This window comes from Coenobita brevimanus, chromosome 4 (assembly GCF_032717465.1).
Source record: "Coenobita brevimanus isolate Jiangsu-jjx chromosome 4, ASM3271746v2, whole genome shotgun sequence".
In the NCBI taxonomy this organism is placed as follows: Eukaryota; Metazoa; Arthropoda; class Malacostraca; order Decapoda; family Coenobitidae; genus Coenobita; species Coenobita brevimanus.
Genome location: NC_136957.1, coordinates 35,455,746 through 35,472,650, shown reverse-complemented (window position 1 = coordinate 35,472,650; position 16,905 = coordinate 35,455,746).

Genomic DNA, 16,905 nt, shown 5'->3' with positions numbered 1-16,905 from the left:
GACCCACCTGACACTGACCCCCTACCGCTACCTGGAAGATGACCCCCTGATGTAATGAGGCATGTTATAGGATGCAGATTTGAAAGATGCACCTTTAGATTTTGGTTTCAAGTCGATGTGACGAATTGGAAAGGAGTTAGGGCAATAACAAAAAAAAAAAAAAATACATTTTTGGGCCCAATAGCCTGGGCCTGGGCCCAATTTAGCCCAAAATTTAATCAGTGATCATGTCACAGCCCATCATCCCTGTAATTTTAGTCAATATCGCACCAGTAGTTTTTGTGTACAGTTAACAGACAGACAGAAAAGCAGAGACAAACCGAGTCCAAACAATACCCGTCCCCAAGCCCCCCCGGGGCGGGTGATGATGATGATGATGATGATGATGATGATGATAATAGTAATAATAATAATAAAACGATAATAAAAAATATGAAATACACTAAAATAATAAACCAGCAGCCCACTAGTTACTGTATTAGGTAATCACTAGTCTATTATATCACGTATTAGTAACCTTATTAATGAGGGAGGGTGGAGGAGGAGGGCAAGGAGGGAGGGAGAGGAGGAAGGGGGAGAGAGAAAGAGGAGGAAGGGGGAGAGAGAAGGAGGAGGAGCGCGGGAGAGGAGGAGAGGAAGGGAGAAACAGAGTAGGAAAGAAGTGGAGAGTGGGGGAAGGAGGGAAGGAACGAGACAGAAGAGGAAGAGAAGAGGGAAGAAAAGAGATAGGAGGGAAGGAGACGAGGAGACAGGAAGAAGGAAAGACAAGAGGGAAGAGGAGGAGGAAATGGAGGAGAAGAATGGAGGGAAGAGGAGGAGGATGTGGAGGAGACACAAGCATGGAAAGACAGGAGGGAAGGGAGGGATAGGAGGAGGAAGGGGGAAGGAAGGGAGGGAGAGGAAGGGGGAAGAGAGTGAGAGGAGGAGGAAGGGGGAGGGAGAAATAGAGAAGGGAGGGGAGGGAAGAGGGAGGGAGGGAGGAAGGGGAGTAAGAGGGAAGGGACGCATGGATGATGAAGGAAGAATGAGAGATGGAGGAGGGGGTGGAAGAGAGGGAGGGAGAAGGTAGGGAAGAGTGGTAGGGGGAAGGATGGGAATGGGGAGGGGGAAGGGAGGGAAGGAGAGGGAGGGGGACGGGAGGGAAGGGGAGGAAGGGGGAAGGGGAGGAAGGGGGACGGGAGGGAAGGGGGAAGGAAGGAAGAGGTGGAGGGGAAGGATTGAAAGGAGGGAGGGAGGGGGGAGATGGAGAGAGGGGGAAGGGAGGAATGGAGAGGGGAAGGGAGGAATGGAGAGGCGGAGGGGGAAGGGAGAGAAGGAGAGGGAAGGGATGAAGGGGGAAGGAGTGGTATGGAAGGGAGGGAGGGAGGGAGGGAGGAACGGAGAGGGAGAGGGAGACATGGAAGGGAGAAAAGAAAGACTGAAGAGTGGAGAAAAAAAGGGGGGGAAAGACAGCCAGACATACAGATAGATAAATAGATACACAATAAAAACTGATACAGGTAAAAAATATGAGGTACAGCTGACTGGCGATACAGAAAACGGAAAGAAAATGGGAAGAACTGGACAGAGAGAGAGAGAGAGAGAGAGAGAGAGAGAGAGAGGGGTGAAGATAAGAAAATATATAGCAGAGAGAAGTGAAGATATGAAAATATATAGGAGAGAGAGAGAGAGAGAGAGAGAGAGAGAGAGAGAAAGAAGGGGGGGTGAAGATAAAAAAATATATAGCAGAGAGAAATTAAAAGGAATGGAGAAGTGTATGAGAGAGAGAGAGAGAGAGAGAGAGAGAGAAGGGGAGGTGCTCTCAGCCGTTACAAAGTTCCCACGATCACTACACCACTTAAATTAACCCCCCTCCCCCCTTCTCTCTCTCTCTCTCTCTCTCTCTCTCTCTCTCTCTCTCCTATTGCTCCCTTTATTTTCACTACATTTCTCTCTCTCTCTCTCTCTCTCTCCTGTTACACCCATTTCATTTTCACTACTGTACTTCATTTATGCTCTCTCTCTCTCTCTCTCTCTCTCTCTCTCTCTCTCTAAAACATCCATTCTTTCCTCAATCTTCTACCGTGTCTTATACTCTCTCTCTCTCTCTCTCTCTCACTTCGTATTCTCTCACACGTCCACTTCCCGGATACGGAGAGAGAGAGAGAGAGAGAGAGAGAGAATAAAAAGGGACGATAAAATTAAAAGGAAGCGATAAGGAAAAGAATGAGAGAGAGAGAGAGAGAGAGAGAGAGAGAGAGAGAGAGAGAGAGAGGGAGACTAACGAAGAGGAAATAAAATCCAAAAGAGAGAGAGAGAGAGAAACACAAGACACGAAGGAGAGACAGGGAAGGAGGAAGAGAAGACACGAAGGAGAGAGAGAGAGAGAGAGAGAGAGAGAGAGGGCAGCGTGGGAACACAGCGAACTGGCAACGCTGCGTCGCTCTGAGAAAATTCTACTCAACGTGGGAACCTGACAACGCTGCCAGACGCACGACCAGCCCCCAGTCCCTCCCCCCTGCCTATCCCAGCCATCCCAAGCCCTATCCCATCATCTACCCCTACCCCTCTACCCCCCCATCTATCTATCCTTATCCCCTACCCTCCCTTCCCTTCCCCCTGCCTATCCCATCCATCCCTATCCCAACCCCTCTACCCTCTCCTTATCTATCCCTCCCTCTACCCCCCTCCCTATCTATCCCTCCCCCCTACCCACCTCACCATCTATCCCTACCCCTTCCCCCTGCCTATCCCATCCATCCCAATCCCTACCCCCTCCCTACCTCCAGCCACATCCCTAACCCCCTACCCTCCCATCATCTACCCCTATCTATTGCTTCTATCCCATCCCAATCCCTATCCCATCATCTATCCCTCCCCTTCTACCCCTAACCCCTCCCTACCTCCATCCACATCCCTAACCCCCTACCCTCCCATCATCTACTCCTATCTATTGCTTCTATCCCATTCCCTATCCCTACCCCCCTCTCCATCTATCTATCCCTACCCCTACCCTCCCTCCCATCCTCTACCCCTACCTATTCCTTCGATTCCACTGCCTATCCGTCCCATCATCTATCCTATCACATCTATCCAATCACATCATCTATCCTTCTATCCCATCACCTATCCATCTGTCCCATCATCTATCCCTTCTATCCCATCATCTATTCTTACCTTTCCCCTTCCCTATCCCATCATCTATCCCTTCTATCCCATCATTTATCCTTACCCCTCCCCCTCCCTATCCCTTCTATCCCATCATTTATCCTTACCCCTCCCCCTCCCTATCCCATATATCCAATCTATCCCTTCTATCCCATCATCTATCCTCAATCTATCCCCCATCTGTCCCATCTATCCCATCATCTATCCCTCTATCCCATCGTCTATCCTCTATCTTTCATCTATTCCTTCTATCCCATCATCTATTCCTTCCATCCCATCATCTATCCTCCATCTATCCCATCATCTATCCATCTATCCCATCATCTACCCCTCTATCCCACCATCTATCCTATCCCATCATCTGTTCCCTCCATCCCAACATCTATTCCTTCTATCCCAACATCTATCCCTGTATCCCATCACCTAATCTATCCCATCATCTATTCCTATCCTATCTATTCCCTCTATCCTCTATCCATCAAGCTATGAGTCAATTCTATTTTATCAGTCTTATCTTTACATCAATTAGCGTAGCATAATCACATCAAGACCATACTTTTTTACATATGAAGAGGCCTTGGGTTCTTCTTTGCATAAAAAAAAAAATCCTTCAGTTCCATATTCAGTTTAAAATACTCTCTTCAATACACTTTTCACTGGACCCTCTATGTCTATTCAAACATAGCACTTCTTCGTGACTAGCATCAGGGTTAATCTATTGTCACAACTGCATTGGAGATTGGATTTTAGGGCGTTAAAGATGAGAATAAATTTGAAACTATGAATTCGGCTTTTAGATAGATAGATAGATAGAATTCGGCTTTTAGATAGATAGATAGATAGAATTCGGCTTTTATCCTATTCATAAATCAGCTGAGAGAGAGAGAGAGAGAGAGAGAGAGAGAGCAGTAATAAAAAAATGCTTACCAGATTTCAAAATTAAAAGCACTTCGATATTATATTCATTACCGTATTACCCATTTTAAATTAACAACTGCATCTCGATTTTAAATTCACTACCGTATTTTTCTTCCATCCCCGGCCAATCTATCCCCATCCCATCTATCCGGGAGCTGGTCTGGATAGGTGCTTGGGTATGTCAGTCACGGAATGGCAAAGACTATGGAATATCAAAGGAAAGAACAAAATAACCTAAAAACGTTCAGTACGACACTACGCTATGGCGGATGTACGATGACTAGCGAAAAAAATAGCCCTGTGCTTTATATTTATCTACTAGCCTTCATCTATCCCTACGCTGGCTGGTTATTCAATAGCCTACGCTTCACGGGATGGTTTTACGCCGAACTGGGCATTGCGTAAACAGATATGGAGGATTTACGAGTATGGCGTATTAGGGTTTTAAAATTATCGTTACTTCCCTTTATCCCAGGCTATCTATCCGGCTATCCTAACACCCAGGGATAGATACAACCCTTATGCGTCCGCCATTAACGAGGTAAAGTCGGGAAATAATAACAATGGCCGAAAAATGGTCAAAATAAGGGAACCATACAACGCTGAGTGACGGCCAGAGGTGCGATGCTCTTCAAAAATACCAACCAACCGCAAGGTACCCTCACTTCTCTTACCTCCTCCTCTCCTCTCTACGCCCCCTCCCCCCTCTCTCTCTCTCCTCTTTATTGCCCTCTTTATTTATTTACGCGAGATAAGGATCGGGGTGGAGCGTAATTAAAGGAGGCAGGTGGGTGGAAAACGATAATGGAAAGAGGGAGGGAGGGGGCAGGGAGGCGAGATATACCCATTCCCGCCAAAATTCCTCTACGCTGTGCCACATCTAACCCACACCGTCTTTGTAAATCCCTACCAGTCCCCTCCTACGGTTTTAGTTCCCCATATTTCCTCCTAAATACTTCAAAATCCTTAATAACTAAAGACAGAGAGGGAAATAAGGAGGAAATAGAGAGGAAATGAGGGCAAACAGTGGATATATGGCACCAGCGCGCTCGGCTAGACAGAAGCATCTCTCCTCCGTCCCCCCCCCCTCCACCCATCCTCCTTCTCCATCTCTCCCTCCATCTTGCGTCTTATAATTGCCATACATTTCATTCGTACTCTCAGTCACCGTCTTAGTGGCTCTGAGACGTAACACCCTTTCTGTAGCGACTTATCCTACGCGCCACCACCAAAATCTTAGTTACTGGTGGAAATTATGCTAAGAATAAAACTATAAGCAAATGTTTAGAGCAAAATAAATCGGTAAGGAAAAAATGTTACGATCCCCACTACAGCTTCACTATCAGATTTGGTTTTTCTTTCGTGTTCAATTATCGATCAATCTCCTATGCTTAGTGCAAAATAAATCGGTAAGGGAAAACTGTTACGATCCCCACTACAGCTTCACTATCGAATTTGGTCTTTCGTCTTCAATCGATCAATATTTCGTCAGTTTCGTGTCTTCGTTCACTAATCCGAAATGAAATGAGAAAATGTTGGTAGGGAAAGAATGTTAGTGATGGATAGGTTGTGTGTGTGTGTGTGTGTGTGTGTGTGTAGTAGTAGTAGTAATAGTAGTAGTAGTAGTAGTGGTGGTGGAAGCGGTAGTAGTAGTAATGGTGGTGCTGAAAATAGTAATAGTAGTAGTAGTAGTAGCACAGTAGTAGAAATAGTAGTAGTAGTAGTAGTAGTAGTAGTGGTGGTGGTGGTGGTGGAAGCATTAGTAGAAGTAGTAATGGAGGTGGTGAAAGTAGTAACAGTAGTAGTAGAATAGTAGTAGTAGTAGTAATGGTGATGAAAGTAGTAATAGTAGTAGTAGTACCGTAGTAATAATAATTATTATTATATCATTAATGAATAGGCTTACGAGGACGAGAGAGAGAGAGAGAGAGAGAGAGAGAGAGAGAGAGATGGAATTCCCCTTATCTAGAGCATGTCTTCATCCCATATCTTATCAATCTATCAACCCGTCTATCTGTCTATCACTTGATCTCCTTCTGACCCATCTCATGACAAAATAATCAGGTCTATTTTTTTCTATTTTCTATCTACCTATCTATCTGTCTATCGGTTTATTTACTTATTTACAGGTATAACGAGTATTTGTGTAGGTCACCTCATATCTATCAATATCTATCGTCCTCCATCTATCTACCGCCACCTATCTATATCTATCGCCACCTTTTATCTATCTGTCTATCGCCACCTCTTATCTATCTATATCGCCACCTCTTATGTATCTATCTATCGCCACCTCTTATCTGTATCTATCGCCACCTCTTATGTATCTATCTATCGCCACCTCTTATCTATATCTATCGCCACCTCTTATCTATATCTATCTATCGCCATCTTATCTATACCTATCTATCGCCATCTCTTATCAATAGCTATCTCGCCATTTCTATATCTATCGCCATCTATCTATACCTATCTATCGCCACCTCTTATCTATATCTATCGCCCTCTTATCTATATCTATCTCGCCACCTCTTATCTAGATCTATCGCAACCTCTTATCTATCTATCGCCATCTATTACCAGGCATTTCGAAATGAACGGATCTTGAATTTGACTCATATATATTTTTTTTGGGGGGGGAGGGAACGGTTTGTGGTCTGGCCTTAGGTTCCTTCTTCCTTGCATAAAAAAAAATCTACCTTTATCAATGTATCTTACCTACAGCACACGCAGTTACCTTCACTGATCCTATCATAAGGTGATTTTCCTCTGCCCCCCCCCCTCTCTCTCCCTCAGTAAAAGCGTTATGGAACTATAGTTTTCTCTCTCTCTCTCTCTCTCTCTCTCTCTCTCTCTCTCTCAGTATAGGGATTATGGAACTATATAATGTAAATGAAGTTCTGTCAAGGGGTAAGAATCTCTCTCATTTTTTTTCTCCCTGTGACTGTTTCTATTCTATTTACTTTCTCTCTCTCTCTCTCTCTCTCTCTCTCTCTCTCACTTATTTTCTTTCTCCCTATGGCTGTTTCTGTATACCTCTCTCTCTCTCTCTCTCTCTCTCTCTCTCTCCCTATGGCTGTTTCTATTTACCTCTCTCTCTCACATTTATTTTCTTTCTCCCTATGGCTGTTTCTATTTACTTTCTCATATTTACTTTCTTATTTTCTTTCTCCCTATGGCTGTTTCTATTTACTTTCTTATTTTCTTTCTCCCTATGGCTGTTTCTATTCTCTGTCTCATTTATTTTTTCTCTATGACTTTCTGTTCTATTTAATTCTCTCTCTCTCTCTCTCTCTCTCTCTCTCTCTCTCTCTCTCTCTCAGGGCTGGGGTTAAAGAACTACACATATAAATAAATGAAGAAGTAGGTGGATCTGATTCCCTGTTTTTGTGGGGGATCCGATGCTGTGTTTTTATACCCGGAGTGGATTGCCTGCCTGCCTGCCTCTCTCTCTCTCTCTCTCTCTCTCTCTCTCTCTCTCTCTCACACACACACACACACACACACACACATATTCTTTCTCCGTCTGGCTGTTTCTGTTTACTTGTATATTCTCTCTCTCTCTCTCTCTCTCTCTCTCTCTCACACACACACACACACACACACACACACACACACAACACACACACACACACACACACACACACAACACACGCATTTACTTTCTCCGTCTGGCTGTTTATGTTTACTTGTATTCTCTCTTTCTCTCTCTCTCTCTCTCTCTCTCTCTCTCTCTCTCTCTCTCTCTCTCTCTCTCTCTCTCTCTCTCTCTCTCACATAAACACATTTGCTTTCTCATTTTCTCTCCCTATGTCTGGCTGTTTCCACTGTATTCTATTTACCTCTCTCTCTCTCTCTCTCTCTCTCTCTCTCTCTCTCTCACACACACACACACACACACACACACACACACACACACACATACATTTACTTTCTCCGTCTGGCTGTTTATGTTTACTTGTATTCTCTCTCTCTCTCTCTCTCTCTCTCTCTCTTTTAGGATACTGCACGAGAAAAAGAGGAAGGAGAGAGAGAGAGAGAGAGAGCAGTGGCTGGGTCGGTATAGCACTGCCCTTACGTTCGGGAGTTGGTTTGTAGTGGGTTCGACTAATGACAATATTTCTCTTTGGATAAGTAAAAAAATAAAAGACTAAACACACGAATCAATACATAATAAAATAACACATAAATACATAAAATAAAAAATAAATGCATAACAAATAAATACATGAATAAATAATGCATAATACATAATGAATAAAAATAATACATGAATAAATAATGCATAAATACCAGTAAATAAAGTAAATAATACATAAAATAAATAAATCCATAAAATAAATAATAAATCCATAAATAAAATATAAAAATACATGAATAAAAACTATTTCTTTTTTTCACTCGATGGAACTGGCCCAATACCTCATCTTGGATATAAGTCCGTGTGGAATATAATCAAAGTCTGGGTATGAGATAGGAATGAGTCTCCTTGGTTACTAGATTCTTCACTTAACCCTTCAAACCTACATCCTAAAGGAGAGGTCAAGCTGCCATCTCTCCATCTTGACTGCTGAGTTTTTACAACAAAGCTAGAATATGGTGCTAGTCACGAAGAAGTGCTATGGTAAAGATGTAGGGCAGTTATGTTGTTTTTCTGACATGAGTTACGAATGTCTCCTTGGTTACTAGTCAAATCAACTCTCCAATCTGACTACACGTGATCATAAGTCCTGCTGAGTCTTCTTGGTTACTAGTCAAATAAAATCAACAAAACTCAACAATCTGAAAACGCGTGGTCAAAAGTCCAAGTCTCCTTGGTTTCTAATCAAATGGTCTGAAAACGTGGTCATAAATAAATCCGTCTCCTTGGTTACTAGTCAAACTCAACCACCTGAAAATACATGGTCCTAAGTCCAGCTGAGTCTCCTTGGTTACTAGCCAAATCAACTCTCCAACTACACGTGGTCAAATCGAGATGTCTACTTGGCTACTAGTCAAATCAACTCTCCAATTCGACCACGGCTGAGTCTCCTTGGTTACTAGTCAAATCAGCTCCACAATCTGACAACACGTGGCTATAAATCGAACCACCAGTATTATGAGAAGCCGTGACATCTTAACACCTCTCCCATAGCGATTAATTCTGTACCTTACGTCTCAATACAAACGCAAAACGATGTAAATAAACCACAAGGGAAAGCTGAACGGTAAGAAGCAAAATAAATCGCTGAGGAAAGGGTGTTAGGGGTGTTGGGAAGACTCTATGCCATGCGGAAAAGAAACTCATTTTTTTCCCTTCACTCACCTTCAAATCAAACTCAGCCTTCCTTGCCCCCCTCACGCCCGCGCCAAGTCACACAATCCACGCCTAATATTCCTCTGCTTCACCTCACACGCGTAAAAACACAGAAAAAAACACGGAAACGGAAAAGAAACACGGAAAAACACACGAACACCAACAATCAAACGACCCCAAGCAGGAGGCGGTGGTGACTGGGGGAGGGGGGTAAGAATTTTCTAGAACCCGTACCCGTTGACCGTAATATCAATTCCCGATTTAAACTCTTCTATTTAAATAAAACACTAAGAAATCATTGTATCCTTGCCTTGCCTATCTACCTCTTCATATAATTTCATCCTTATTGTATCTAACTTTGTATTTTGTGTAGAAATTGAGGATTAGTGGATAAAAAATGAGTTTGATGTTTACTGACGGTACAGGAGTCCATATTACACGACTCGCCTCCATCACCTGCCACACACCTCAGTTGCCAAGCCTCGTAATTTCCTCCTAGCTAATTATAACCCTCAAATGACACCTCCATCATTAATTACAACCCTCAAATGACACCTACACCCTTAATTACGATATATTATTACATGAGAAGTGATAGAAGAGGATGTAATATATTGAACAACACGTAAGTTGACCTTCTCCAACGGGCATCCAGATTTCACGCATCACCACCCCCCTACTAGCCCTCCCCTCCTCTCTCCCTCCCTCCCTCCTTCTCTCCCTCCTTCCCTCCATCTCTCTCAGCGCATCAACCGCTCTTATGAACCTGGGGATTTGAATATTCGTGTAGTTTATAATAATTTAATACCTACAGGAAGAATATTCAGAAGTGGATGAATGTGTTTGTTATGTATTATTATATTTTAAATTATTTTAACGAATATTCTAGTGTCATTTCTCTCTATCCACCACCATCCTCTCCCTCTCCTCTCCCCCCCTACCCCTCCCCCATCTTCATTTCTTCCGTCTCCTCCTTCATCCACTCTCTCTCTCTCTCTCTCTCTCTCTCTCTCTCTCTGCTAATTCAAACCTCACTCCACACAACCACTCCATACCCATACCGCATAGTCATACCACACCCCGCCACTCTACGCACTACCACGCCCCTCCGCAGTACCCACTACCACCCCTCGCACTGCCACACCATACCACACTACACACTGCCACACCTCACACTACCACACTACACCACACTGCCACATCATACCACACCACACCACAATACACACAACCACACCTCAAACTGCCACACCACACCACACTACACATCACCACACCTCACACCGCCACACCATACTACAGACTACCACACCTCACACTGCCACACCACACCGCACTACACACTACCACACCCTGCCACATTACACACTACCACACCTCACATTGCCACACCCCACCACACTACATTATCACACCTCACACTACCATACCCCACCACACTACACACTACCACACCTCACACTGCCACACCCCACCACACCACACACTACCACACCTCACCACAATGGGTTAGGAGTATTTCCCAGCATAGATTGAACACACTATGGTAAATATATGGATTCTCTCTCTCTCTCTCTCTCTCTCTCTCTCTCTCTCTCTCAATAATTCTTCACGTTTATCTACATTCTCTCTCTCTCTCTCTCTCTCTCTCTCTCTCTCTCTCTCTCTCTCTCTCTCTCAGCATCCGGCGAGGGTCTAGCGTAGAGGAAGTGACCAAGAATAGGATAATCAACTTCCTTATATCTTATGCGCTGGGAGAGAGAGAGAGAGAGAGAGGGAGAAAAAGGGAGAGAGAGCGAGAGAGAGAGAGAGAGAGAGAGAGAGAGAGAGAGAGAGAGAGAGAATCACACGGTCCTTTCAATTTACTCCACTTAAAAAAAATAAAAGTAAACAAAATAAAATCCTTCCTTCTTACTTATAAATCTTTCCTTCCTACTTATAAATACTTAAGAACACGATAAGTTGAGTATGAGTAGTGTAGATATTGTAACTTGTATTAGTGTTAAGTAGTAGTAGTAGTGGAGGTGGTGGTGGTGGTGGTGGTAGTAATAGTAGTAGTTGTAGTGGCGGTAGTAGTAGTAGTTGTAGTGGTGGTGGTAGTAGTAGTTGTAGTGGTGGTGGCAGTAGTAGTAGTAGTAGCAGTGGTGGTGGTAGTAGTTGTAGTAGTAGTAGTAGTAGTAGTAGTGGTGGTGGTGGTAGTAGTAGTAGTAGTAGTAAATTCTGATCTGCGGTTATTGAAATTCAACGCTAATATCACTACGGGAGATATTTGACTAGTAACCAAGGAGACTCAACAAAGATCCCTAACACCTTGCAGCTCAGGTGATGGCCAGGTGTAGTCAGACTGGTGGGTTGATTTGACTAGTAACCAAGGAGACTCAACAAAGATCCCTAACCCCTTGCAGCTCAGGTGATGGCCAGGTGTAGTCAGACTAGAGGGTGGATTTGACTAGTAACCAAGGAGACTCATTCCTTCCAATTCCCTCTGGTGAAAAGGAACTGAATTATGGAGGAGGAGGAGGAGGAGGAGGAGGATTACACACAGGATTACACACAGGAAAGCAAACAGCAACAGACCGTATGGTCCTTTCGAGGCTGCTTGTTACAGAGAAAACTATGACTACAAGATCTAACTCTACATGTTGAAGGATAAGGAGGAGGAGGAGGAGGGGGGGAGGAGGAGGAGGAGGAGGAGGAGGAGGAGGAGGAGGAGGAGGAGGAGGAGGAGGAGGAGGAGGAGGAGGAGGAGGAGGAGGAGGGGGGGAGGAGGAGGAGGAGGAGGAGGAGGAGGAGGAGGAGGAGGCGGGAAGTATGACAAGAAGACGAAGAGGAGGAGGAGGAGGAGAATATAGAGAAAATGAGAGAGAGAGAGAGAGAAACCACATTCCTTCCCCTATTCATTTTGTTTCCTCGTGTCTTTCTGGTTTACTTTCTTATTTTCTCTCATTTTCTCTTTAATTTGCTTTTCTTCCTTGCTTTTTTTACTTCTCGTGCCTCCCTCTCTCTCTCTCTCTCTCTCTCTCTCTCTCTCTCTCTCTCGTCCTTCTTACCTATTTTTATCTTCATTCTATCTCTTCCATTTCTCTCACTCTCTCTCTCTCTCTCTCTCTCTCTCTCTCTCTCCCCTTATTCTCCTTCCTCCTCGTCCTCTTCTTTCATCTTTCCTCCATCTCTCTCTCTTCGCTCTCTCTTTCTCTTTCCCCTACCTTCCCCTTCTTTTCCTCCTCCCTCCCTTCTTCCTTCCTTCGTTTCTTTTCTTTCCCTTTCTCTCCATCCCTCCTCCCCTCCTCCTCTTTCTGTTCTCCTCTTCCTCCTTCCTATCTCTCTCCCCCTCCTTCCTTCCTTCTTTCACTCCTTCTCCTTTCCCCTCTCTTCCCTTCCTATATCTTCCTTCCTCTTCCCCACTCTTCCTCCTATTTCTCTCCCCCCTCCTCCTCCTCCTCCTCCTCTCCTTCCTTCCTCCCTTCTTACCCCTTTCCTTCCCTCCCTCGCCCCCTCCTCTCCACACACCTCTACATCACTCCCCCCCTTCCTTTTCCTTCCTCTCGCTCTCCTCTCCTTCCATCCTCCCTCCATCTCCCCTTCTCCTCCTTCCCTCCCTCCCTTCTTCTCTTCCTTCCCTCCCTCCCTTCCCTTCTCTTCCTTCCCTTCCTCCCTTCCTCTCTTCCTTCCCCCCCTCCCTTCCCATCTTCCCTTCTCTTCTTTCCCTCCCTCCCTTCTTCTCTTCCTTCCCTCCTTCCCTTCCCTTCTTCCCTTCTCTTCCTTCCCTCCCTCCCTTCTTCTCTTCCTTCCCCCCCTCCCTTCCCATCTTCCCTTCTCTTCCTTCCCTCCCTTCTTCTCTTCCTTCCCTCCCTTCCTTCCCATCTTCCCTTCTCTTCCTTCCCTCCCTCCCTTCTTCTCTTCCTTCCCTCCTTCCCTTCCCTTCTTCCCTTCTCTTCCTTCCCTCCCTCCCTTCTTCTCTTCCTTCCCCCCCTTCCTTCCCATCTTCCCTTCTCTTTCTTCCCTCCCTTCTTCTCTTCCTTCCCTCCCTTCCTTCCCTCCCTTCCTTCCCTTCTTCCCTTCTCTTCCTTCCCTCCCTCCCCCCCTTCTTCTTCCGTTCATCTCAAACTGGCAGTTTATAGATTAAGTATTATAGAATGTAACTTTTCCTTTTCAGTCTTTCCCATAAAATTTCCATGTCAGTTTTTCCATGCTGCGTGGTGGTTTTTCTCACGTTTTCCTGCCGATTTTAACTGGAGGGTTCGGAGGCGTGGGGAGCCTTCTTGTATTACTATCCTTATCCTTCAGCATGTAGTGTTAGATCTCGTAGTCATAGTCTTCTCTGTAACAAACAGCCTCGAAAGGAGTATATGGTGTGTTGCTGTTTGCTTTCCTTTGTATTTCTTCCATCCTCCTTTGTATTCCTTCCATCCTCCCTCCCTCCATCTCTTCTTCTCCTTCCATCCTCCCTCCCTTTCTTCTCCTTCCATCCTCCCTCCTTCTCTTCTTCTCCTTCCCTCCTCTCTCCATCTTTCTCCTCTCACCCTTCTTCCGTCCCCATCCTCCCCTCTCCCTCCCTCCCTTTTCCCTTCTTCTCCTCCCCTCCCTCCCTCCCTCCCTTTTTCCTTCTTCACCTCCTCCTTCCCTCCCTTTTTCCTCCTCCTCCTTCCTTCCCTCCCTCCCTCCCTCCCTTCCTTTTTCCTCCTCCCTCCCTTCCTCCCTCCCTCCCTCAACCCTCGTGGGAAGATTCACAGAGATCCACCATTTTTCTCGTGGGAAAGGGAGGGGGGAGGGGGAGGGGAGGGAGGAGAGGGGGAGGAGGAAGAGAAAAGGAGAGGAAGGGAGAGCGGTTGGAAGGAAGGCAGGAGGGAGAAGGAAGAGGGATGGAAGGGGAGGGAGGAGGGGGAGGGATGAGACGGAGGAGAGGGAGGAGGAAGAGAGAAAAGGAGAGGGAGAGCAGTTGGGAGGAAGGAGGGAGAGAGAAGGAAGAGGGATGGAGGAGAAGGGGAAGAGACGGAAGGGAGGGAGGGGGAGAGGGATGGAGGGCGAAGGAGGAGGGGGAGAGAAAAGAGGGAGGAGGATGAGAGAAAAGGAGAGGAAGGGAGAGCGGTTGGGAGGAAGGCGGAGGGAGAGAGAGGGAAGAAAGGGGGATGGAGTGGTAGAGAAGGAAGGAATTACATAGATTATACAGACAAAACAGACCTTATGAGCCAAAGGGGTTATTTCTTACACACACACACACACACACACACACACACACACACACACACACACGCACACACACACACAATTTCACATTCTCTCTCTCTCTCTCTCTCTCTCTCTCTCTTGCTGATGGTATTGAAATGATCTAAGACACAAAAGACGATGGTTAGGAGTATTAAGCAAAATAAATCGCTTAGGAACAGGTGTCACGGAGGTGATGATGATGATGATGATGATGATGATAATGATGATGATGTCAGTGTACAGCGTGTGTGTGTGTGTGTGTGTGTGTGTGTGTGTGTGTGTGTGTGTGTGTGTGTGTGACCTCATCTAATCTTTCATTAACCCTTTCAACCTAACCTTAACAGCCAGAAGATTAGGTATAAGGAAGGAATGATGAGGAGGGAGGAAAAGGGGGAGGGAAGGAGTGAGAGGGAGGGAGGGAAGGAGAGAAGGAAAAGTGAGGGAGGGAAGGAAAGAAGGAAAAGGGAGGGAGGGAGGGAGAGAAGGAAAGAGAGATGGTAAGGGAGGGAGAGAGGGAGGGAAAGAAAGAAGGAAGAGGGAGGGAGGGAAGGAAAGAAGGAAGAGGGAGGGAGGGAAGGAAAGAAGGAAGAGGGAGGGAGGGAAGGAAAGAAGGAAGAGGGAGGGAGGAAAGGAAAGAAGGAAGAGGGAGGGAGGGAAGGAAAGAAGGAAGAGGGAGGGAGGGAGGGAGAAAGCGAGGAGAAAAGAGGGAGGGAGGGAAGGAGCGAAGGAAAGAGAGGGAGAGAGGAAAGAAGAGAAGGAAAGAGAGGAAGGGAGCGAGAGAGAGAGAGAGGGAAGAAGGAGGGAAGGAGAGAAGGAAATAGTGGGAGGGAGGGGATGAGAGGGAGGGAGGGAAGGAGGAAAGAAGAGAGGGAGAGAGGAGATGAATGTGGGAAGGAAGAGGAAGGTGTGGGAAGAAGGAAGAGGGAGGGAAGGAGGGAGGGAGAGAGGCGTGGGAGAGAGGGAAGAGAAGGTGGGAAAGAGGAAGAGGGAGGGAGGAGGGAGGGAAGGAAGAGGGAGGGACGTGGGAAAGAGAGAGAGAGAGAGAGAGAGAGAGAGAGAGAACTACGACTCTCCATCTTTCCCATTGCACTTCTTCGTGACTAGCATCATATTCCAGTGTTAATCTATTGCCACAACTCAGCACAGAGAGAGAGAGAGAGAGAGAGAGAGAGAGAGAGAGAGAGAGAGAGAGAGAGAGAGAGAGAGAGAGAGAGACAGACAGACAGACAGAGGGAGAGAGAGAGATACTACGACTCACCATCTTTCCCATAGCACTTCTTCGTGACTAGCACCATATTCGTGTTAATCTATTGCCACAACTCAGCATTCAAGATGGAGAGATGGCAATTTTATGCCAAGTTAGAGTGAGTGGAGTATAGCAATGTTTGAACAGAGGAACATTTGAACACAATATCACCCTACCACATCATACTACACACCACACACCACCACAGCACAGCACACCACACAGTATCACCCTCCCACACCACACCACATCACATCACCCCTCCACACCACACCACCCTCCCACACCACACTACCCTCTAAAACCACACCATACACCACACCACACCACCCTCTCACACCACACCACACCACACCACCCTCTCACACCACACCATACACCACATCACCCTCTCACACCACACCACACTACACATCACCCTCTCACACCACACCACACCACACATCACCACATACCATCACCCTACCACACCGCACAAAATCATGGTGTATTGTGTGGGGGCCCCCCCCCACACCATACAACATCACACCAAAGTATATGAACAGGTGAACCGGTATAACATTAGGCCAAGTTATAGTGAACAGAGTAAAGGAACATTTGAACACATCTCTCCAATCAGCCTTGGGTTCCTTTTTCCTTGCATTAAAAAAAAAAAATCAGCGTCGACCTTCAGTATTAAATAACTCGCTTGTTGATCGATGTTAGGGAACGCAACTACCATGGGGAGGGGAGGGGGAGGGAGGGGGGAGGGGCGGAAAGGAGAGAAAGGGGAGGAGATGATGGTGGTGAGGAGGGAGGGGTGGTGGGGGGAGGAAAGAGGGAGGGAAGAGGGAGGGATGGAGAAGGGGAGGGAAAAAAGTGGAAGGAAAAGGTAAGGGGGAGAGAGAGGTGGAAGGGGAGGGAAGGGAAGAGGGGAGAAGTGGGAGGGAAGGAAGGGGGAGGCGGAGGAAAGGGGAGGATATGATGGTAGAGACTCGAGGATTGGAGGGAGGAGAGGGGAGGATGGAGGGAGGGGAAGAGAGGGGAGGGAGGGGAAGAGAGGAGAGGGAGGGGAAGGGAGGAGAGGAAGGAGAGGGAGGGGAAGGGAGGG